The sequence below is a fragment of the Pipistrellus kuhlii genome, unplaced genomic scaffold (genome assembly GCF_014108245.1).
Source record: "Pipistrellus kuhlii isolate mPipKuh1 unplaced genomic scaffold, mPipKuh1.p scaffold_m20_p_7, whole genome shotgun sequence".
Lineage (NCBI taxonomy): Eukaryota > Metazoa > Chordata > Mammalia > Chiroptera > Vespertilionidae > Pipistrellus > Pipistrellus kuhlii.
Window position 1 is genome coordinate 35,389,129 of NW_023425573.1, and position 23,843 is coordinate 35,412,971.

Below are 23,843 nucleotides of genomic sequence, written 5' to 3' on the forward strand. Positions count from 1 at the left end.
AAAAACTGGGGACAGTGAAGCAAGGAAGGACTTAGCATAGGAGGGACAGGAGAGCCTAGGCAGGATCATGTTGGCTCATTGAGAAGTCAGAGAATAGGGGCCTTAAGGACAGGTTCAGGGGTTAGCACAGGATGAGCTGCTGCTGCCCATGGCCCCCTGATTGCAAGTCTCCTGGGGTCCCCTCGGGTTTAGGAGGTGAGTGCCTGTGGGAGAAGAGGGGAAGGGAAAGGCTCTCCTGGGTGTGCTCCTGGGAGGGAGAGCCTGGGGCCTGTATCACTTTCTAAGCCAGACAGCTTTGGAATGGTCTTTTATTTGCCATGAGGTTGAACATCTTTTTGTGTTTATGGGCTATTTGTGCTTCATTTTCGATTTGGTTTGTCATTTTTGCTGATTTGCAGAAGTTTTAAAATGTATTTTGCATTCTGATACTTGATGTGTTGCAATTATTTTCTCTCAGTTTGGTACTGTCTTTTTCACCTTTAAAATGCATTTTGATCAACAGAAGACATTAATTTTAATGTAGTCAATATTTCCGTTTATAGTTTGAACTTTTAATGTCTGATTTAAGAAATCTTTCCCCACTTTGAGACCATAAAGATGTCCTACTAGATTGTCTTCTGAAGTTTTATAGTCTTACTTTTTATATTTAGGTCTTTAATTTACCTGGAACTGATTTTTGTTTGTGTGGGGGAAGATTTTAATTTAAAGAAATTTAATTTATCTTTATTGTTGAGAGTATTACAGGTGTCCCCTTTCCCTCCTCAATTGATTCCCTCTACCTCATCCCTGTCCCCTCCCCAGACCCTTCCCAGGAGGATGGAGTGTAATTTAATTGTTTTTCATATTGAAAACAAATTCTTCCATTACTATTTACTAGGAAAAAAAATCATAAGTTCCCTCCTGATCTGCAATAACACCTCTGTCATAGGTTAAATGGCAATTTATATATGAATTTGTTTCTGAACTTTGTGCTGTTTCATTGACCTAAGGTTCTATACACCCCTCCCTTCTTAAAAAAAAAATCACATTATATAGTTCTTTATTAATTAAAGTCTTCTTTAATATCTGTCAATAAAGTTTTATGTTTTTCTCCTTAACGATCTTGCACAATTTTTGCTGTTTATTCCTAAGCATCATTTTTTGATGCTGTAAGAAATTGCATATTTAAAATTCTTTTCAGCTTAGTACTGGTATAGGGAAATACAATAAATTTTGCATAATGATACTATATTTAGCATATTTAGTGATGTTTTTTGTTTTAACAGCTTATATTTTTAGACAACCACATTATTTTTGCATAACAAGTTCTTTTTAAAAAAATTTTAAAATTGATTTCAGGGAGAGGAAGAAAGAGATATACTTCAAGAATTTTACTATTAAGGAATGTTGAGTTTTATCAAATTGTTGTGATAGTCATATGTTTCTCTCCTTCAATTTATTAATGTGGAAATTATATTACTTATTTTTCTTCCTTTAAATACTTTGAGTGATGTAGTTTGCTGCTGTTTTATCTGGGATTTTTGCATTTATGTTCAAATGAGTAAGATTGGTTTGTAAATCCCTCTTTTTGAATGGTGTTGAATTTGGTAGCAAGGCTATCCCAGACTCAGAAAATGAGTGGAGCAGTGTCTTTCATTTCTCTCTCTATAATCTGAAATAATTTAAAATTGAAATTGTTTCTTGAATAGTTAACAGTTAACTCTCCAGAGTTATAAAAAAAATACTTTTATGGATTTCAGAGAGGAAGGAGAAGGGAGAGAGAGAGAGAGAGAGATAGAAACATCAATGATGACAGAGAATCATTGATTGGCTGCCTCCTGCATGCCCCCTACTGGAGATGGAGCCCACAACCTGGGCATGTGCCCTAGACCGGAATCGAACCTGGAACCTTTCAGTCCGAAGGCCAACGCTCTATCCACCGAGCCAAACCAGCTAGGGCAGGGGAAAGATTTTTTAAATCAATGATTAAATATCTTCGGTAGTTATGGTATCATTCATATTTTTTATTTCTTCTTGATTCAGTTTAGATACATTTTCTTTTATAGAAATAATTTTAACTAAGTATTCATTATTGAAATAATGCTCACACATCTCTTAATTATCTAATATTCTAATGTCTCTTTTTATTTCATACATTTATGTAATATATATATATATATATATTTTTTTTAATATATTTTATTGATTTTTCACAGAGAGGAAGAGAGAGGGATAGAGAGTTGGAAAAGTCAATGAGAGAGAATCATCGACTAGCTGCCTCTTGCACACCCCCTACTGGGGATGTGCCCGCAATCAAGGTACATGCCCTTGACCGGAATCAAACCCGGGACCTTTCAGTTCGCAGGTCGACGCTCTATCCACTGAGCCAAACCGGTGCCGGCCATTTATCTAATATTTTAATTTCATATATGCACTGTGTATTATGTGTTGCTAAAATTGTCCATTGAGTTTAATTGCAAGTGCTACTTTTAAAAATTTATAGGGTTAAATATGCTTTTTAATATTCTTATCTGATAATTCAAGTATTTGAAGTGTTTGGAGTCCATGCTACCTTTTGTTTCTGCTGCCTCTTATTCATGGCCTTGATTTCTTGTGTGTTTAGTGTTTAGTAATTTTGACTCGAGTTGTTTAGTTTTTCTTGGATATTTACCCATTCAGTTTTTCTGCATCCTGGAATGAAAAAGACAGTTTCCTACAAAGGATATACATTTGCTTTGTTAGGTACCTGGGGCATTACCGGTTCAGAACCACTTTAAGTATATCAACTTCAGGTTTTATTTAGGCTGCTTCAAAAGTGCACATTTGTGGTGCAAAGTTGTGTGAGGGTCAGCTTCTGGTTACCAGTTCTCTGTATAATTACTCCCCACTCTGCCTACTGCCAAGTTTTGAAACTGTTAGTTTTCCATGCAATCTTTTGGGGATGGAAATGGGTAGTTTATTTTAGTCCCCTCTTTCACTGAATGTATGATTTTGGGTCCCAGTTTTATGAGGATTCTAATATAAGACATTCCAACTTGGGTGGTCCTTGGGCTGTGTCTTCTGTGTCCAGAGCATGGAAATCTATGCTCACGTATACTGGGTTCAGCAAATGTCTTGAGGGTAACGCTGATTCAGTGCTGCCTTCCTGGGTATTTCTTACTCTTTTTGATCTTCTATGGATGCAGTCAAGTTGTTTTAAATTTTATCCAGTATTTTTAGTCATTACTAGGAAGGCTTGGTACTGATACTTAATATAATATGTTGCCCAAAACTCAACTACCATCTTTGAACTAGAATTATCCATATAAATCCTCCCTTTTGATAAAGGCTTGCTTATCAATTATAAGTATGTGGAGGGTCTTGGTGGTAGAGAGTTCACATGATCATTGGCTCTGTCTATTCCTTGAGCTTCCAGGTATAGTTGGCAAGGGAAAGGAAGACAAAGGCAATTGAGGAAGAGATGATTTGTAATTTTATAGAGTTCACAAGGAGAATGGAGAGAGAAAGAAACTATGTATTGACCCCTGGCTTAGTAAATATTAAATTATTAAGCTAGTACTTCACCTATTTTATCTCATTACAATATTCCTATAAAACACATAATTACAGATGATATAACAGTTAATATTAATGTTTACTGCATGCCAGGTTATTGCCAAGTAATTTACATGTATTTTTTTTCAATTAGCACCGTTTTATAGCTGAGGAGATAGGTTTAGAGCAGTGGTCAGCAAATTCATTAGTCAGCAGAGCCAAATATCAACAGTAAAACGATTGAAATTTCGTTTGAGAGCTGAAAACCGACTTCTGCGCATGGGCCATGAAGTTTCTTTCGCACTGTACTTGTGCGCCCGCATGTGGTGATTTGTGGAAGAGCCCCACTCAAGGGCCAAAAAACCTCAGGTGGTTGGAGAGCTGCAGTTTGCAGACCACTGGCTTAGAGCATCATTTGCTTAATGCTACTCAATAGCCACTGACCAAATGTCCAGAGAGTGCTTTTAGACTTAGGCTAAAATAATGGAATCTGGTGTCTGATTTAAGATCACACCTGCTTTACCTCCTTATGTCTTGAAAAGAATAGTTCTAAGGTATTAACAACAATCAATGTTTGTTGTGCACATCCTTCTTACTGCCTTATAGATATCGAATATTACTCATTTAATCCTAAAACAACCCTATGAAGTAGGTCCTACTATTATCATTATCCCAATTCTAAAAATGAGGAAACTGGAGTTCAGAGAGTTCAAGCAACTTATCCAAGCTTACTAATAAGTGGGGAAGCAGAGATTTGAGCTTGAGTGATCTGTGCCCACCTTCTGTGCTCTTGACCACCATGCTATACTGCCTCTCACATTGTGAACCACGACTTTGAGGAGAGAGAAAGGAGCTCTGCTTTGTGACGGAATCAGGATTTCTTGCCAGGCATTCACCAGAACCAGGGGCAGTTAAGCAGGTGAGAAGATCAAGAAAGGAGAGTTATTATGTTTCATATACCCTAAGAAGCCTGAAACACCAATCAGACCTCTTGATCTTAAAATGAACTGTGGAAAGAAAGGCAGTGTGTCCTTGACCAGATTGATAACCAGCGAGAAAACTGTTGTGTGGTCGGGGAACAAGTCTACAGCAATGAAGAGATCAGCAGAGAAAAACGGTTCTCCTGAGACCCACTGTCAGTGTAGCCAGGTGAAAATTACCAGGTGAAACCAAGTTACTAAAACTCTTGTGTATGTTCCCAGTCTTAGAAAAAGCATTCCTAAGCTGCTCTCTCAGTCTTTGTAAGGGCCCAGGGGACTACCAATGGGTTAAAATGTTTTGCAAACCATTTATGACACCATTAAATATAAGTGTTTCTGTTTGCCTGGTTGAAGGACTCATTTATTCTGCAAAAGTGAGCAAATGGGAATTTTGGGGTCATAATTTAAATTATTTTGGTGAAATCTTATACCAAAGGAGGAAATATAATGACTTACTTTAACTAAAAAAATTATTTCTCTCAAAATAATAAACCCAAAGAGTCCTTCTCTAGAGGAAACTAAAAAGGTATTTTTTCTTCCAAAGTTAGCACTTTCGTTTAGCCTTCCAGTAGGTGTGATTAATATATATGGGATCTCAGCTTGAGCCTAGGCTAGGGCTGGGATATGTGTGGATACATCTGGTAGACGCATGGGACAGCACCTAAAGAATATTTGTAAGGGGCACTGGGGCACTTCCAAGGAGAGAACCAATTTTATTTATTTATTTATTTTAAAAATATATTTTATTGATTTTTGTACAGAGAAGAAGGGAGAGAGATAGAGAGTTAGAAACATCAATGAGAGAGAGTCATTGGTCAGCTGCCTCTTGCACACCCCCTACTGGGGATATGCCTGCAACCAAGGTAGATGCCCTTGACTGGAATCGAACCCAGGACCCTTCAGTCCCCAAGCCCACGCTCTATCCATTGAGCCAAACCGGTCCTGGCGAGAGAACCAATTTTAAAGAGAGGAGGAGCCAGGCATGCCTGCCTCACCGACAGGGGTTGGGTTACTGTGGGAAGCAAGTTGCCAATAAAAGTGAAACCACAAACAAAAGCTAAAATTCTATATGATGCTGTCACACAAACATCACTACTTTGGAAACTTTAAGCAGGTTGTAAGGTCAACATTAGGCAGACGTTGGGCACCGTCCCTATCCCACCATCCCTCTCTGGTACCTCTGGTGACATGGGAGTGCCCCGTGGATGCCAGAGAGAGCAGTAACAGCTGCTGTGGGACTAGGCACGAGCACACCTGACCTCAGAGAGCCCTGAGAGCACTGGAGAAACTTCTAGAAGGGTGTCGAGGTTCTGCCAGGAGGAGGCAAGAGCCCACAGACTTTGAGTTTTAATTATTAGTGTGGTTATGTTTGTATTCAATGGTTGAGGAGGCCTGGGGAAACTCGAGTTGCAGTCATATTTGTATACATAGAAGATTTTTCTGTATAGCTAAAGGCTACTAAATATATATATTCATGCTCCTGAACATACAGATGCCATAGGATTTGGTATCCTTTAGGAGCTTTCTAAAATGAGTGAAGGTGCTGGAAACTTGCAGTTATAAGATAAAAAAGTTCTGGGCACATAGTGTACAGCATGGTGACTGTAGTTAACAGTACTGTATTAATATATTTGAAAGTTTCTAAAAGTAGATCTTAAAAGTTCTCATCACAAGAAAAACTTTGTAACTATGTGAGATGATGGATGTTAAATTTATTGTGGTGATCATTTTTACAACATATACATATATCAAATCATGTCATACATCTGAAACTAATACAATGTGATATGTCAGTTTATATAAATACAAATAAAATTGGTAAAAAAGCAAAGATGCATTAATTGATTCATTACTGTTTTGAAGGTTACAATGGTTATATATATAAAATAAGAATACCATAAAAAATAAAGAATAAAATATATATTTTATTTTTTCCCCCTTAGGCTTTGTACTTAAACAGATCAGAAAATATGAGTAGATTAAAGCTTTATATTAATAATTTTTAATATTTGGATTTTATGACTTTTTAATCTTTTACTAGAGGCCTAGTACATGAAAATTCATGCACTGGAAGGGGGATCTCTCAGCCCGACCTGCTCCCTCTCACAGTCCAGGAACTCTCAGGGGCAGGAGGCAACCTGGAGATCAGGGGGAGGCAATGTCCCATCACACCTCTGCTGCTGCCACTGCTGGCAGTGCAAGCCTTAACCAGTCCCAGTTACCTGAGTCTTGGGCAGCCCTGCATAGCTGGGCAGCCACCATCTGAGTTTGCCTGTGCCTCGGGCTGGCTGTGTGACTGGGGGGTGAGGGGACTGGGGGACTCTGGAGGCAGGTGTGCGGAGCAGCTGGGACTACCTGGGGGCAGGTCTGGCCTTGCTGCACACCTGCCACCCTGGCAGGGCTGAGGGGACTGGGCACCACTATTTTGTGGCTGTGGGCGCTGCCATATTGGAGGGTGTGGCAGTCAATTAGCATAATCCCTCTTTACTATAATAGATAGGATTGGGTAGAGAAGGCTTTTGAGGAAGAGTGGTTAATAGGCAGCAGTCAGAAAATGAATAAGTGGTTTTGAAATTTCTGTTGGTAAAATTAATGGATATTTTCTAACATCTATTTATTTAATAGTGCATTTCAGAGAGTAACTGGTTAGTAAATATTTGTTAAATAACTTTTTTCTGGTAATGCCAGTGTGCCTCACGAAGTTTACTTTACTAGTTTTATGTTATCTAGCAATGCAGAGGTTTAAAAAGAAATTAGGAAGACTGAGCTTTCTAGTGTGAGGTCAGAAAAAACCATGAACATGCCAAATAAAGACTGCAAAAAACATATGTGAAATTTTTTAGTTAATTTCTCTCCATGTGTTATATATTCTTTGCTGTTACAAACACCAATACTCTAGATTGTGGTATAAACTTTTCTTAGTTGTTCCTTCTAATTTGTGAAATTAGAGCATATCTGATTTATATTTAATTTGATTTGATTTTGTTTGAGCTTTATATAATTATTCAGGAAAATTCTTATTTATGTTGATAGAAAGTTCTGGGTGGTCCACATGTGTCCATTTCTCCTGGGGGAAGTGGAGGGCAGGGAAGAAGGCCTCAGGTAATTCTGCAGGGAGACCTTGGACAGGATTGGGTTAATCATGGCCACATCGGGCACTGTAAATTTTCATTTTATTGCCATTCAGTTTAATGACTGAAATAATATAGAAACGTTATGGTGAAATGGAATTTACCTGTTGACTATTTTGACAGAAAATGGAGAATAGACTGCTAATTTAGGAAATTCCATCTTCATTGTTATAAATCATTATAGTAACTTGATAATCCTATTAACATTTATGAAGTGGCTACAGTGCTAAGATATATTGAATCATGGTTTGAGAATTTATGTGAGAAAAGAACTCGATGTCCTTTAAAAATGTCACAGTTTACTGTGTAATATTCCCTTTTTAAAAATGGTGTTTTGCATTAGTAATTGAAATGTTGAGAAGTTTTTACATTACATTACCAAACTGACAGTGCTGATTGAAGGCCCATCATTGAGGTTTGGGGGAAAATTTGTTAGAAAGAATGTACTATTTTACTTTTTTACTTTATTCTACACAGAGTTTTTTTTGGAAAACCCAAGACAATTACCTATGTAAGTTTCTTTAATGTCTAAAATGTCTATGTTCTCTTTATTTGCAAAGCCTATGAAATCTATATATACTGTAAACTATATTTTATCAGGTCTTTAGGTCCTGAATCAGAAGGCAATTCTGGATCTCTTCTGGCTTCTCTGCTCCTTTACTTCATAGACTTTAGGACTTGCTTCTTCTTTCCTTTAAAAAAAAAATTATTGATTGATTTCAGAGAGGAAACGAGAGGGAGAGAAAAATAGAAACATCAATGATGAGAAAGAATTGTTGATTGGCTGCCTCCTGCACTTCCCCTACTGGGGATGGAGCCCACAGCCTGGCAAATGCCCTGACTAGGAATTGAACCAGTGACCTCTTGGTTCCTGGGTCAATGCTTAACCACTGAGCCACACCTGGCAGGACAAGTACTTGCTTCCTTATGTAAACAAACAAATTAACCCAAATACAAAAAGCCCTCTACTTATCAAAGTGACCCCTATTTATTAACATAGCAATGAAACAAATCACCCATAGTGCCATTTTCCAGAGATAATCCTGTTTTGACGAATTTTTTTCCTTTCCACGTGAGGGTGGGTATATAATTTTTGTTTTTGTTTTTGAACATTGGTGTTGTGAGAGGCCCAGGAACAGGCGGCACTGGCTTCCTTCCGATCGGTAATATTGCATCTGAAGTGGATCTTTCTTTTCATTGGCCTATTTACTCCTAAGACCTACTCAGAAAAGTGGAGTCCAGTTATTATTGACTCACCTTTTATATGCTCTGGGAGGTACAACTGAACCAATAATAGGATTCAAAATATTCCTTTAACTTAGCTATGCTGATATATGAACCTTTTATTTAATTAATTTACTGAAAGGCGAAGAACATTGTAAACTGAAACATGTTCCTTATGACTAGTGGTCTTTTTCTACAGCAAGAAAATCACAGCAATATTAAGGAAATTCTCTATATAATTGGGATAAAAGTTATAAACAGTTTTGTGTGAGTGTTTTCACTCAACATTGCATTACCAACCCTTTCCATGTCACTATTTTTCAAAAATATTGTTTTTAATGACTCCATGAAGTTTCATTGAATTGGGAATAGCATCATTTCTTTTACTTTCCTATTTTTGGATATTTTATTTGTTTCCATGTTTTAGAAACACTTTTGCTTTTATAACACTGTGGAGAAAATACTAGTATATAAACCTTTGACCTTATTTAAGACTATTTCCTTGAGAATATATGCTTTAAGGATCCATTAACCTCTTAATAGGTTTCCATAACTTCAGTCTATCTCCTACCTACTGTTGCCAGAAGAATTTTCCTAAAACATCAATTATACCATTCATCCCACGCTCAAGAGCCCCCAGTGACGTCTTATAGCCTAGAGAGAGAGGAAAAAAACACACAACTCTAGAATCTTTAGCTTGGGGATTCAAGTCCTCCTCAATGGTTTTGTTCCTTCTAATTTCTATAATCCCTGTACCCTATGTAACCAGGCTCTTTGGGATGTATCTGCTGTCATCCAGCACCGACTTTGAGGATTTTTACTAATTATTTCTTACCCTCTCTCCATCTCTCCCTGTCACAAACCAAACGTAAAATACAATTCCAATAGCTCCAGTGATGCATGGGGCATATTGCCTTTCACAAATAAAATGCTGATGCATCTTTAAATATCTCAGTTCTGTCCCCAAGCATTCTCCTTCTCCTTATTCTATCCAACTTTTCTGTATGTGACAGAGGTGTGTGTGTGTGTGTGTGTGTAAAAGTTCTGACAGGATACATACTAAAGTTTGCCTATGAGAAAGGGCCTTGGGATAGAATTCATAGAAAGGATTAAGGGAAACTTAAACTTTTTATTCTATACTAGAGGCCTGGTGCACAAAATTTGTGCATGGGGGAAGGGAGTCCCCTCAGCCTAGCCTGTACCCTCTCCAATCCAGTACCCTTTGGGGGATGTACACCTGCCAGATATCCCTCTCACAATCCACTGGCTCCTAACTGCTCACCTGTCTGCCTGCCTGATTGCCCTTAACTGGCCCCCCCTACTGGCCTGGTCACCCCCAACGTCCCGCCCCAACTGGCCTGGTTGCACCTAACTACTCCCCCCAGCCAGCCTGGTCACCCTTCACTGCCCCCCTCTGCTGGCCTGGTCACCCCTGACTACCTCCCCTTGCCAGCCTGGTAGCCCCCAACGGCCCATTCCTGCAGGCTTGGTCACCCCACACAGCTTGTTTTATGGTCATTTGGTCACCCCTCACTAACCCCTCTGCCGGCCTGGTCACCCCACACAGCCTACTGCTCTGTCGTTTGGTCATCCCCCCGCCAGCCTGGTCGCCCCCAGCTGTTCTCCCTGTGGGCCTGATTGCCCTATGCAGCCTGCTGCTCTGTCATTTGGTCGCCCCTCATGAACCCCCCGGGCCGGCCTGATCACCGCACGCAGCTGGTTCAGTTGTCCATTCGGTTATGATGGTCCCTTAGGCTTTTATTATTATAGATACCTCTATATTGTTTTGAACTTTTTTTTTTTACAAGTATTTATCTTTAATTTAAAAACAATAAAATTATATATGTTGGTTAAAAAAAAATCCCTCCCAGAGTTGTAATAAATAATGAAGGTAGGGTTTATGAAATTTCTTCCTAAAGTTTTAAAGCTCAGGGAAGGTGCTAATGGCAGCTTTGTGGCTTTTCTCTGATCATAGAAGCACTTTGCATTCTACTTCACTAGTTCAGCTCAATTTCTATAGCTTAACAGAGCCTGCCTTGATTGCTGAAACTCACAGTTTTTCTACCAACTTAAAGGCATATGAAATTGACTTCATTAGTGTCATGTGATGACAGATAAAGGTGTATTTAGCAGCAATCTGAACCATGAAAATGGTTCCAAATAACTCTCTATTTATGTAACTGTCTTCTACTACTTTTTGTACTTTATTTATAAAGGTTATTTTTTACTTTTTGTGTTTAGTGCACCACTATCTATGTGATCTTGGAAATTTCACAAATTCTTTGAGATTTCCCCCTCTTCCCCCAAATCCAGAATATAAAAGAATTGAACTAGGCATATCTTCTAATGTAACCTTTGGTTCAATAACTTTGTGATTCAGTTAGATGATATGATTTTACCAGATAAGTGCCTTAATTTGAAATGGTACTTTCTCTTTAAAAAAAAAAAAAAAAAAAAAAAAAAAGGTCACTCCAAATCTTTTTATCTGAAGATAGTAAATGGGACAACTCAATCTATTTGATGCAATAGAAAGGACAGTGACTTTGAAATGAAAAGGACCTGGATTTGAATCCTTGCTCAATCATTACTAACTTCTGTTGTTATCTTAGACAAAGTGCTTGACTTAATTAGTCTGTTTCCTTATTTATAAAAAAGAGGAGAGTCATCTTTCCCTGGATTGTACATGTGGATTCATTCAAGGCAGTGCTTAATTCGTAGGATACCCTCAGTAAATGTTAATTTCATTTTTTCTTCATCAGTAACTTTGGGTTGTAAAAGGCATACTTTAAAAGGCAGCAAATGCTATTTTATATATCTATAAAGGAAATTCAGAGAGAATTGAGATGTGATAAGTGTGCATATGTGTGAAGCATTTATGCAATCGTTACTCTATATGTTGAAATGCAGAGCCGTGATGGGCCTGTATTTTATTTCCTTTTCTCTAGAATTCTAGTTTGTGGCTAGTAACAGAAGGGTTATAAAAGACAAATGCACCCCTAATGCTGTATAATGAGTTGGTTAAGGTCGTCAGCAACTAGGAACCTTATAAGACTGTAGTGCCTCAGATGCTTCCAGGGCCAACATCTATTAGGCACAGAGATGCAATATTTCTAGGGACCCATGAAATAATTTTAATTCATTTTTATTTAATATTATAATTTTTAATGGTTTTTATTGATTTTAGAGTGAAAGGAAGGGAGAGGGAGAATCACCAACTGGCTGCCTCCTGCGTGCCCCCTACTGGGAATCAAGCCCACAACCTGGGCATGTGCCCTGAATGGGAATCAAACCAGCAACTTCTTTGGTGCATGGGACGCTGCTCAGTCCTCTGAGCCACACTGGCCAGGCTTAATTTCTTTTTAAATCAGAAGGATAAAATGAGTTTTTAAGTTGAAGAAAATTATCTTAATATATAGCATTAATATAGATAACTTTATACCAATGCAGTTGAAAATATAGTTTTTAATTTTTTTTTTATTGGAGGAAGGGGGCCATGCAAGTCATAACGTAGCCCTGGATCTTTAATGAAGCTTTAGACTCGCCCTGGAAACATCTCCTGAGCATGTCGGGCTGAGTGATGTCTATCTATGCTAATTTCACCCTTTCCTGAGATGCATTGGGAAAGGAGGTTCATTGGCGTGGTCAGAGAACCATCTCCTGCATAGGTCTCTTTGTTTTTATTCCTGGTTCTGTGAGAAGGTAGCAGGAAAGCCAAACATAACAACAAAATAATAAAAATGTATTTACAATAAGCCTATTGCCCTCCTTACATGAGATTAGAATCTTGGGAGCAGACACTTCCCTCTATCACAGACTTTTGTAAATTTAATATATGAACACCATGAATATGAAAGAATTTGCAAAGGACAGTTTTGGAAAAGAAATTCAACAACAACAAAAAAATGGTAATCCAACTTAGGCTGAATAATAGAGAAAATATGAACTGCTTAAAAGTGGGATATGAATAGTAGAGATGACTTTTCTGAGGTCTGGAGAAACATACTGTGAGAAGGAAGCTGTGTGGCATAATGTCTCAGTATAGGGGATCCCCATCTAAAGTAGAACATTTGGCCACTAAATTCACTCCTAAGAAATCTTAAAGCTTTAAAAGGTGGAGTAAGGGCCAAAACTAGTTTAGCTCAGTGGTAGAGCGTCGGTCTGCGAACTGAAAGGTTCCAGGTTCTATTCCGGTCGAGGGCATGTACATTGGTTGCGGGCACATCCCCGGTGGGGGGTGTGCAAGAGGCATCTGGTCGATGTTTCTCTCTCATCGAAGTTTCTAGCTCTCTATCTCTCTCCCTTCCTCTCTGTAAAAAATCAATAAAATATATATATATATATAAAAAAAAGGTGGAGTAAGGTGATCAGCCACTGTAATTCAAGGTCAGCTGTTTCTGAGAGTTGGCTGTGGGAGTCTGCCTTAAATCTAGAAGGCACCCTTACTTGGAGGGCATTCAATTGGTTGGAGAGAAAAGTTATAAACTGTTTTTTTCCCCCAACACTGGGTTTGCGAGCTTTACATTCAGTTTAAAATGATCATTTTGAAGATGATGTGAAGAGACATGAGGAGATGATGGCCATCTGCAAGCCAAGAGGGAGGCCTGAGACTGATCCTTCCCTCATAACTCTTAGAAGGAAACAGTCCTGCCAACACCTTGATTTTTGGACCTCCAGCTTCCAGAAAATGAGTTGACTAGTTTCTGTTGTTTAAGCCACTGTCTGTGTGATACTTTATTATTAAACCCTAGCAAACTAATATGGGGGCAAAGACATCTTATGTATGGACTAGACCCATAACAAGATAAGGTCCCCTAATACTATTTTGGAGAGCCTTTTTCTCCTTGTAGGTAGAGAATGATCAAATGTAAATAATAGGCTTTTTGTGTTTTCCAGAATTTTAGATAAACTGAAAATAAAGGTGGCCCAAGGATTAAGGGTTAACAGTGTAATAAGCACCTTGAATTTCTAATTCATGCCAGTAAGGCTTGGTACATCATAGAATTCAGTTGTCTTCTTTGCATTTCAAATGAATGACTCCTCTAACATCAGACATTATTAACCAAAATGAATTTCCAACTCAATCCAAATATTTAATGATGGTAGTGATAAAGGTAGAGTCAGCTGTCCTTAAGAACATTTGGACATCTTTGGTACAGAAATAGATTGAGCTGAAATGTTTTAATCACACTTAAAGATATATCCAATGATTTTGGTTCAGATTGCATCAAATGCAGAGTTATTTTGGCCCAAATAATTCAGTGGAAAATTTGGTAAGTTTATTTATACTGAGTGGCCATAGTATTATGATCTCTGAATGCATAATAATCTGGCCACTCAGTGTATATCCTATATAATAAAAGACTAATATGCAAATTTCCCCCTTGACCAGGAGTTTGACCTGCAGGCAGGCCGGCCAACTGCCCATGTCCCCTCCCCCTGGCAGGGCTAGCTGGACCCCACCCATGCCCTAATTCATGTACTAGGCCCATATATATGTATAAATATATCAGATAAATAAAATATGTAAATATATCAGACATCAGAAATAAGTAAGTGTATCATAGTAAGTGTATCAGACACCTTTCTTTTGTCTGATTTTTTGGCCTTTGCCTGTTTCTCTAGACTCTGGACTCCTTCTTCCACTCTAGTTGCTGAATAGCAACTGACCTTGTATGACCCCAGGATATAACAGATGGGAGGGAGCTGATAGATAATTTCTCTTGTCCATCCCTTGATGAGCAATAGTTTTCTGTACAGCTTATACCCAGAGACTGTGTCTTGCTGACCTTGGATTACATCTCCCAATAAAGCTTAGAATTTAAGCCTTGCCCTAGGCTCAGTTTTCAAGGGAACTTATTTCAGGACAATAAAAATTCCAGAAATGTTTAGTAAATTGAACTGAATAAAAATATGGGCTAAAGAAAGGCTTTAGTTTGCTTTCCTCATCTTTCTGTGCTTCATAAGAACTTGATTTGCATTTCCTGATCCATTATCATGTGGTTACTTCTGGATGGTAGATATGGTGCTGAGAAGGAAATAACCAACAAATCAAAGTCTGTTTAATTGACGGTAAGTAGTTGTCCAGGTGACTCAAAGAGAGGTTATATTTTCAAAAGGCTGATTTAATAAGGGACAAGTATAAGTGAACGATTCTGGCTGAGAAGAGAATCGTCTAGACTGTGGGCCTGAAGCTCACCTTTTCCTCAGAACATAGCTTCCCTCTAGATAAGTAACTGCCATCTCCTCTTCCTCTGAGAGAAACTCCTACGTAAATTCTGGCCTTCAGAAGAAAAACTCAAGTATTTCTCTAATATCTGTTCCATCACAATGGTTTTGTGATATATATGTGAGACAGAAAGACTAAAAATGTGAGGGTGCTCTGTTAAAGGGACAACAGAAAAGAAGGATATTTTATTTTATTTTTTTTACTATTCTCATGCCTTTATTATATGGCAATTGTTAGGAATTTCCATAGTAACGAAAGGAAAATTGTTGAAGAAATTCAAGACGTTAAAAAAAAAAGATGGATAGCATCTGTCATATATTTTAGTGCAAGATGGTATTCAGGGCTGAAACCTTTGTGCTCTTGGGAAGAAACGCAGGCATTATTATTACATTTATTGCCATCAGTGTTATTAATAATAAAGAAGATTGTTAAAGAAATGAAAGTAAAGAGGTACCACAATGCTGACCTGTATAAAACCTTTGTAATATAATGAAAAAAAGGACAAGAAAAGACAACATTTAGAGTATTACCTGTGTGTGTGTGTGTGTGTGTGTGTGTGTGTGTGTGTAGAATTGGGGCCAAGTAACTATATTTGCAGGTAACTTTTACAAAGGACCATGTAGTCATATCCATATTAAATGATGGAAATTATGATTTTGTTTAATTTTCCAACTGAAAAGAACAAAAAGGAAAGCCGTGGTAGGGAACTTTTAAACATCCTGAAAAGTCTGCTTTTATCAAGATGCATGTCGGGAAGATTTATTAAAAATCAACTGAGCAGACTATGACTCATCTTCAGGGATTTACTGGAAGTGGCTATTTGGACCTTACCATCAATGAAGGTAATGCTTGATCTTTTCACTGACCATAAAGATGTTAGGAAACAGTGGCATGAACTGCAGTTGGTAGAATCCACTGAGGCCAGCTGCAGCAGGAAATGTATTTAAGTGTTTAGTCCAGCAAAGATATAATGTGCATCTTGCTTTTCTGCTGCGGGGGAGAAAGGAAGAAACGTTCATTCTGGCTAACATAAAGTCATTACAAACGAGGCAAGAGAGCAGCGAGCATAAAGAGCAAGCAGTCTACGTATATTAGTGGGAAGTTGAGAAGTTGTGTGCTTTGTGTTGGCGGGCTGGAATGAACTGGATTTGCATGTGCATCCCTCCATGTCATTCCTGCACTGGCAGGAATTCTGGACTGACACAGCTGATCCGGAGAGGGTTTGCACTCCCAAGTTGTGTCAGTATATTCAGTTCTAAGTGGCATGTGTGAAACAGAGGGGTGTAAGCAGTAGACAACATTGACCAGGCTTCAGACTCAGGTAGAGGAGAAAGAACTGAAAATAAAAAATGAAGGCAGATCACCCAACCTGGACTTCTTTCAGTGAAGAAACCCCCTTCATCGAATCCCAGAATAAAGCCCAGTTGAGAGTATAGCCCAGAGGGACTCGAATGCCTGTTTGTGGATTGGCTGCATCAGAATCCCCTAGGAGGCTTTAGAAACACACCTCCCAGAGGTTCAGATGGAGTATGTCTGAAATAGGACTTGGGATTCTGTACTTAAAAAAAAAAAAAAAAAAAAAAAAAAAATCTCCCCTGGTGTTCCTGTTTGGGAACCTCTGATTTGAACTCTGTAAACACCAACAGTGACACTGAGTTTATTACTATTCTGTTCTTGGTTAGCTATGTTGTAAGTTGCTACATTGTTTCAAACGGATCTCTGCATTTTAAAAACATTCACCCATATTTTGGTTTTCTCTGGGCCTTTTGGAATAACTTAAAGGTCTTAGGTCAAGCTGGAGAATTTGAATTTGAAATGGACCTCATCATCATAGTTTCTGTGATCATATCCAGCAGCAAGGTAGTCTGGGAGCAGAGAACGTGAATGATAAAGCAACTCAAGTTTGGGGGATTGGAATGATGATCAATGAACTGAAGGATTTTAGGATGCTAGGGAGGGTAACATTGAAATCACCATCTGTTAACAGGGAGACAATTGAGTCCCTCAGAGAAGGTGTGGATTGGTGTACCTGGAGCTGCTAACTGAATAAGAGGGAAAGAGTGAGGTAAGCTGAGAGGACGTTCAGAATGGGCTATACCTGTCTTTAGCTAGTCTTCCACTGATTTCCCAGGCCCATGTGCAGTAGGTTCTTAATAGGCTTTTTTTTTTTAAACTGACTTCTTTTTGGTAAAGGGCAGATTGAGTATATATATGGGGATAGAGATAGGAGAAGAAAGTGAGGAGATTGCATCAGAAAAGGAGAACCAAATATACATCTTAGAGGTGAAGAGAAAATCCAAGTTGTGGCTAACATATGATGGAGTTGGAAGTGAGAACTGTTGAGAAATTTAGTGGTCATCAACATGGGTGATTCTGTTATTTAGAATGATGGCCAAAGAATGGGGAAAGAAACTGTGACTCAGATGCTGAAATGTTTGAGTGATGTCTTCGGAGGTGAGATGGATGTGAGATAGAAATGAAAAAGAGGATGCAGAGAGCATGGAGTGCAAGTTCCTGGCTTTGTCTTGTCGGTAAATGTGGACAAGTCCCACATCCACTCTGGACCTCCATATTCTTTTGAGTTATTAACATCCTTTCCATCTCCCTAAAAAGCTGTTGAAAGCTCATATAAGAATAGTGATCATGTATGTAAAAGCCACTTTGAAAAGATAGATAATCTCTAAGGGCCGTCCTAGTTTTGAGATCATGCAACTCAACTCGTCTAGTTATGAGGTGTTATAAAATGTATTACAGTAAAGCGACAACTTTCCTTGAAAGAAAAATGTCAGTACACTAGCACAAGCAGCCAAATAACCATTAAGCTAAGCGACTTTTATTTCTGGAATTAATAGGTCAAGTTTTGGGAAAGTGATTCTAATTTATTTTTCTTTCATATAACACATATTAGTACCTTTTGAAATATCTAGAAATCCACATGTTGAACATGAATCTGGGGGTTGTTGCTGAAGTTATGTACCTTCCATAACTTGATATCCTGTAATATTAATTACTCAGGCAAAAATATGATGCCTCAAAAATGTCCTTTGAGTTTGGTATTTTATTATCAAGTTTGTTAGCATTAGTTATAATTCTGTAACTCTGGTAAGTCCCAGCGACTAAATATTTTTCTCTAATTAAAAAAAAATATTTCTTGAGTTATGGCTTCTTTTCTGACTTTGAAATATTTAAAACTCAGCATCCAATCTTGAGGAAAATGCAGTTACAAGGATTAGTCTAAATATTTCTCACATTGGCTTTACATTCTATGTTATTGATTCTGCTGTGGAGTACAATATCAGATCTCACATATTCCTAGAGTTGGGTTCAGATATATGGTTTTTATGAATTGGTCTCTTGTTCCTAATTTCTCATATTGTATGCAAGCTGGTGCTTTAGGAGGTTCACAAGCTTAAAACACACGCTTTTGGTAAAGGAAGGAGCTATTCCCAGATTCACAGTGGTCTTCCTTGAAGTACATTGAAAGAAACTGAAAGTCCATTATTGGAAGACCTGTCCTTGGCAGAGGTAACACTTACAGGCTAACAACATCATAAACCTGCTAGTATTTTAGTTAAACCCTCCTGAATAGTATTGGTTCTAAGAAACTGGAGGCTAGAGGTGAAGAGAGGAAAAACATTCTTCTGAGAAAGAGGAAGTCAAAATCCAATGTTTGGAAGGACTTTTATCAATTTACAACCAATGCACATCTATTGATACTTATCACGTGTATCTAACTTTCAACAAAATAAGATACAGAGCAGTTGCCTGCAAGTTATTCCAAACCCTCTTGCTAAAGAAATAACAAATATGGAATCCTGTAACAGAAGAACCTAGTTGGGAGCCAGATATCCCAGAACAGATCTGGAGGAAAGGTTGTGAAGTTGTTCTCTGTGCTTTGAATTATAGAGATGGAAAGTGAAAGGATATTAACGGTAGCTTGCAGAAAAGGAGGTTAAACCATGGAAAGATAGTTTTGGAATATTAGAATGGGAATCTTTTGTGCTACTTTGGCATTTTTTTCCTGGGCTGACATTGCTATAATATGACTATGGCATTTCCTTGCTCTGTTTTGCTTAAAGTTTCACATGTTACATACTGTGCATTGATTGTATCTTTCAAAAATGATCTGTTGAGCCAAAACCGGTTTGGCTCAATGGATAGAGCGTCAAACTGAGGACTGAAAGGTCCCAGGTTCGATTCAAGGGCATGTACCTTGTTGCGGGCACATCTCCAGTAGGGGGTGTGCAAGAGGCAGCTGATCTATGATTCTCTCTCATCGATGTTTCTAACTCTCCCTCTCTCTTCCTCTCTGTAAAAAATCAATAAAATACATTAAAAAAATAAAAATTATTATTAAAAAAATGATCTGTTGAGGTCCCAACCCACGCATAACATGACCTTATTTGGAAATAGAGTGTTTACAGAGGTAATTGAGGTCATGAAGGGTCGGTTCTAATCCAATATGATAGAAGTGTTCATTTAAAGGAAATTTGGATACAGTTGTAGGCATACACTAAGGGAAGATGATGTAAACATACCTAGGGAAAAGACAGCTTGATGATGGAGGCAGAGACTGGAGTTATGCTCCTCAAACCCAGGAACTCCTGTGATCAACAGAAGCTGGGAGATAGCCATAGAGCAGCTTCCAGAAGGAACCAATTCTGCTGACACTTCTATTTTGAATTCTACCCTGTTTCCCCGAAAATAAGACAGTGTCTTATATTAATTTTTTTCTCCCAAAATTGTGCTAGGTCTTATTTTTGGAGGATGTCTTATTTTCGGGTAGCTTCCAAAACTCTGAGACAATAAACGTCATTAAAGCCACCAAGTTTATTGTACTTCATTATGGCAGCCCTAGGAAATTAACACTGTGCTTATATAAAGCCTGGGAACTTTCCATGTTTCCTCCAATTCTGTGCTGCCTATTGAGAAGTAAAATTTCAGATTCTCTATTAGTAAAATGCCCTTAATTTTATCCTGCACCCAGTTTCCTTCCACAGCTGCAGGTGAATGGCAGATAAATACAGTCCCTGTTGGGAGGATTCTCCCTTGTTCAGATGGGTGAACTGCATAAGTGATGTGAATTGCATGTGAATTATTATGCAGATTACTTCATGTCAGGACCAATAAAACCTTAGACCTTAAGCATCTCCCAGATGAAGGAATATTGACTGTTCTTAACTATGGGGAGGGTGTTGTGATAATAACCAATTCAAAGTGGAATATTGAAGATTCAAACAGGGAGTCGATAACATGAAACTTCACATCAGCCAGTCCAAGATGAAATACTTGCTTGGGCATCGACTAATCAAGAATATCTTGTCCCTTGTGTTCTTGTGTTGGGAAATAACCTAGTCCAGTATCTTTAAGATTTATTCACCTTATATTTGCACTGATCACATTCATTGAACTGTGGACTGGAGCCAGGAACTATATTTTGAAGCTGAGCTGGTGATAGGCAGACTGTGTCTCGGTCCTTGGAGTGAATCCAGCCATCTTAAATATTGAAGTGTTTCTTTATGATGCTCTAGAGACATTTTCATTATGCTGTATTTTTTTGAAATCTGCTGAGCCTCTGTTACATCTGCATGTTTTTCTAAGACAGGTAGTCTTTTAGTACAATTACTTGAATAGCTGGGGTAAATGAAGGGCAGAAAATACTCAAATGAACATTTCCTTTTATTAGGTACATGAGCAACAAATTCAGTAATACCCTGTTTCCCGGAAAATAAGACAGTGTCTTATATTAATTTTTTCTCCCCAAGTTGCACTAGGTCTTATTTTCAGGGGATATCTTATCTTTCTATGCACTAGGTCTTATTTTTGGAGGATATCTTATTTTCGGGAAAACACGGGTAGCAGCAGTATTGGTGAATTTGTCACCAAATCAGAAATAATTTAAAGATATATTGTAGTGGTTACAGATATTTTAAAATGTCATTTATACTAATCACTACTGTAAAATTGTGATAGATCTAAAGTTCTGCTGCCAATGCTTACTATTTAATATGCTAATAAAAAGTACATAAAGTGTTATGCCACAAAATTGTTTTAAATATTTTTATAACATTATTTTAATATAATTATCTCCTTTCCCCACCTTACTCATTTCTTTATGTATTGTGAGAAGGGGTTTATATAATTCTACTTCCAAAATAATTGAAATCAAGCTCTAGGAGTGATATATGCATTTCCATATTCATTGCAGTACTATATAATTTAGTCAAGATATGGAAGCAACCTAAATGTCCACTAATGGATAAAGAGATAAAGAAAATGTGACAGACACACATACACAATGAAATATTATTCAGCCTTAAAAAAGAGAATTCTGACCTTTGTGACAACATGGGTAGATCTGGAGAGCATTATGCTAAGTGAAATAAGCCAGACGCAGAAGAACAAACGCTACATGATCTCATATAGTACCCCGTTTCCCCGAAAATAAGACAGTGTCTTATATTAATTTTTGCTCCCAAAGATGCACAAGGTCTTATTTTCAGGGGATGTCTTATTTTTCCATGAAGAAGAATATGGTACACATTTATTGTTAAATGAAAATAAAGGAAATTTATTACCTGTATACGGTACGGTAGTACGGTAGTTGTCAACACAAACCAGACAAACTGTGAATCCTACAGTATCAAGAATTTACTCATTTATTCAAGGCAATCATGTCATCATCTTTTGGAACATCATCATAACAATCCAATTCCTGAATTTCCTGGTGAATTTCTTGTGACTCCATTTCTTTCAGAATCAGTGGACCAAATCTCTCATGTTTAGCAATAGCATTCTGAGACAGAGCCTAGGGGGGCCTTATTTTTTTTGGGATGCCTTATATTTCACTCAGAAGGAAACCTGTAAGTAGATCTTATTTTCAGAGGATGTCTTATTTTCGGGGAAACACTGTATTATATGAGGTAGCTAAAATAGGCAGACTTATAGAAGCAGAGGCTGGGAAGAGAGGTTATTTGGTCAAAGGGTACAAAGTTTCATCTTTTCTTATAGCTGGGTGGTATTCCATAGTATATATGTCCACACCTTCTGTATCCAATGCTCTATCAAAAAATACTTTGGTTGTCTCCATATTTTGGCCATCATGAATAATGCTGCTTATGAACATAGGGATGCATATATCTTTGTGAATAATGTTTGAAAGTTTTTCAGATAGATGCCAAGAGAGGGGTTGCTGGATCATATGAAACTCTTCTTAATTTTTTGAGGCTCCGCCAGACAGTTTTCCATAGCGGCTGTGCCAGTTCACATTCCCACCAGCAGGGAATGAGGGTTCTCTTTTCTCCACACCATAAGAAAATGTTGAAAGACTCTCTTTGAGTTGACATCTAAAATGTTTATTTTAAATTTAAACAGTTACAAAGAATGTATTAATGTGCTGAATATCATATCCATGATTAAAATCTATTTTCAGCAAAACTTTGGCCCTGCAGATTTAGCTCATTAAATTTATGGAGAGTGTCCATCATATAAATGAATTGGCAAAGCAAGTCCTTATTGTGAAATCATTCTGCCAAATTGGACCTACTTTCTGTCTGGAAAAAAACACCCTTATTTTGTTTTTTAATTCAAGTAAATGTGCTAGTATGCAACCTTTTGGAAACTTTTTGCTTCTGAATTGACTCCAAGAATTGGAGGAAAGAAAGAAGGGAGTGAGGGAAGGAAGAAGAAAAGAGGCTTCCCATGAGTTTTTCCATCCCCCTTTAGTATTTCTTTCTGAAGCTCTCTGCTTTTCTAGTAAAGGACAACCCTTAGGAAGAGCCAAAGAGGTTTCACATCCCAAGACAATGCATTTGATTAGGAATATACTGGGCCACGGGTATGCTTTTCTTTTGCAAAATAGGAAAAGGACTATTGGGAAAGAGTCCTTGTGGCCCCATCTTAGGCAGATTAAGTTCAGGGAAGAGGACTTGGAGAAGTTGATTGGACAGTCAAAGCCATTCCTACCCATGAACCCCTTGGAAAGTCTTCATGCGCTGGGGCAAACATACCTGTACTCCACTGTACAGCTCCCTGAGCCACTTCACCTCCATCTCAATCATTCATTGCAGTTCCCCCTGCCTCATCTTGATAGTGGAGGAGAGCAGCACAGTCTCCTGAACTCTTTCCACCACTACATCTACCACTGCCCCAACTTGGCCACAGGCCCTGGGAGTCAGATAGGGGTGTGTGTGTGTGTGTGTGTAAGCACTGTCATCACCTGGAACTAACCAAGTTCAGTGGATGACGGTGATGATTCTTTGTAAAGTCCTTGTGGTTAACCAGCCTTTTTAAAAATTTCATAATGCCCTGGCTTTTTTCCCTTTTCTTTTTGAAAAACATTGCCTTTGTTCTCACAGCCCTGCTGAGAAAGAGGGAAGACAACTTCTCATTTCCATGCAGTCCTTGCCATGGAGCAGCAGTGTGGAGCGAACGCCTCTTTTGAAACACAGGAGTTGTTTATGCTCAGAGGGAGAAAAGCTGAAAAAACAGATAGATCTCTTTCTCCAAGTCATGCTTGCACACCCCACTGGAGTCGGGAGAGGCTGCCCCATCAGTACGGTTGTTGGGCCAATTGCATTTTTCCCCACAGGCGCTAATTTGCATGGAAATTGCTGCTCTGTGTTGGCAGGACTCTTCTAAATATTTCACCCAAAGAATTATACCCAACATGGGAGTGTGCCCTGTGGGCTGTATCTCTGTTGGACCAGGAAAGTGAAATTCCTCGATGAGAAAGGACCTGCCTGGAGTCTTGATGCAGGAATTACCAGC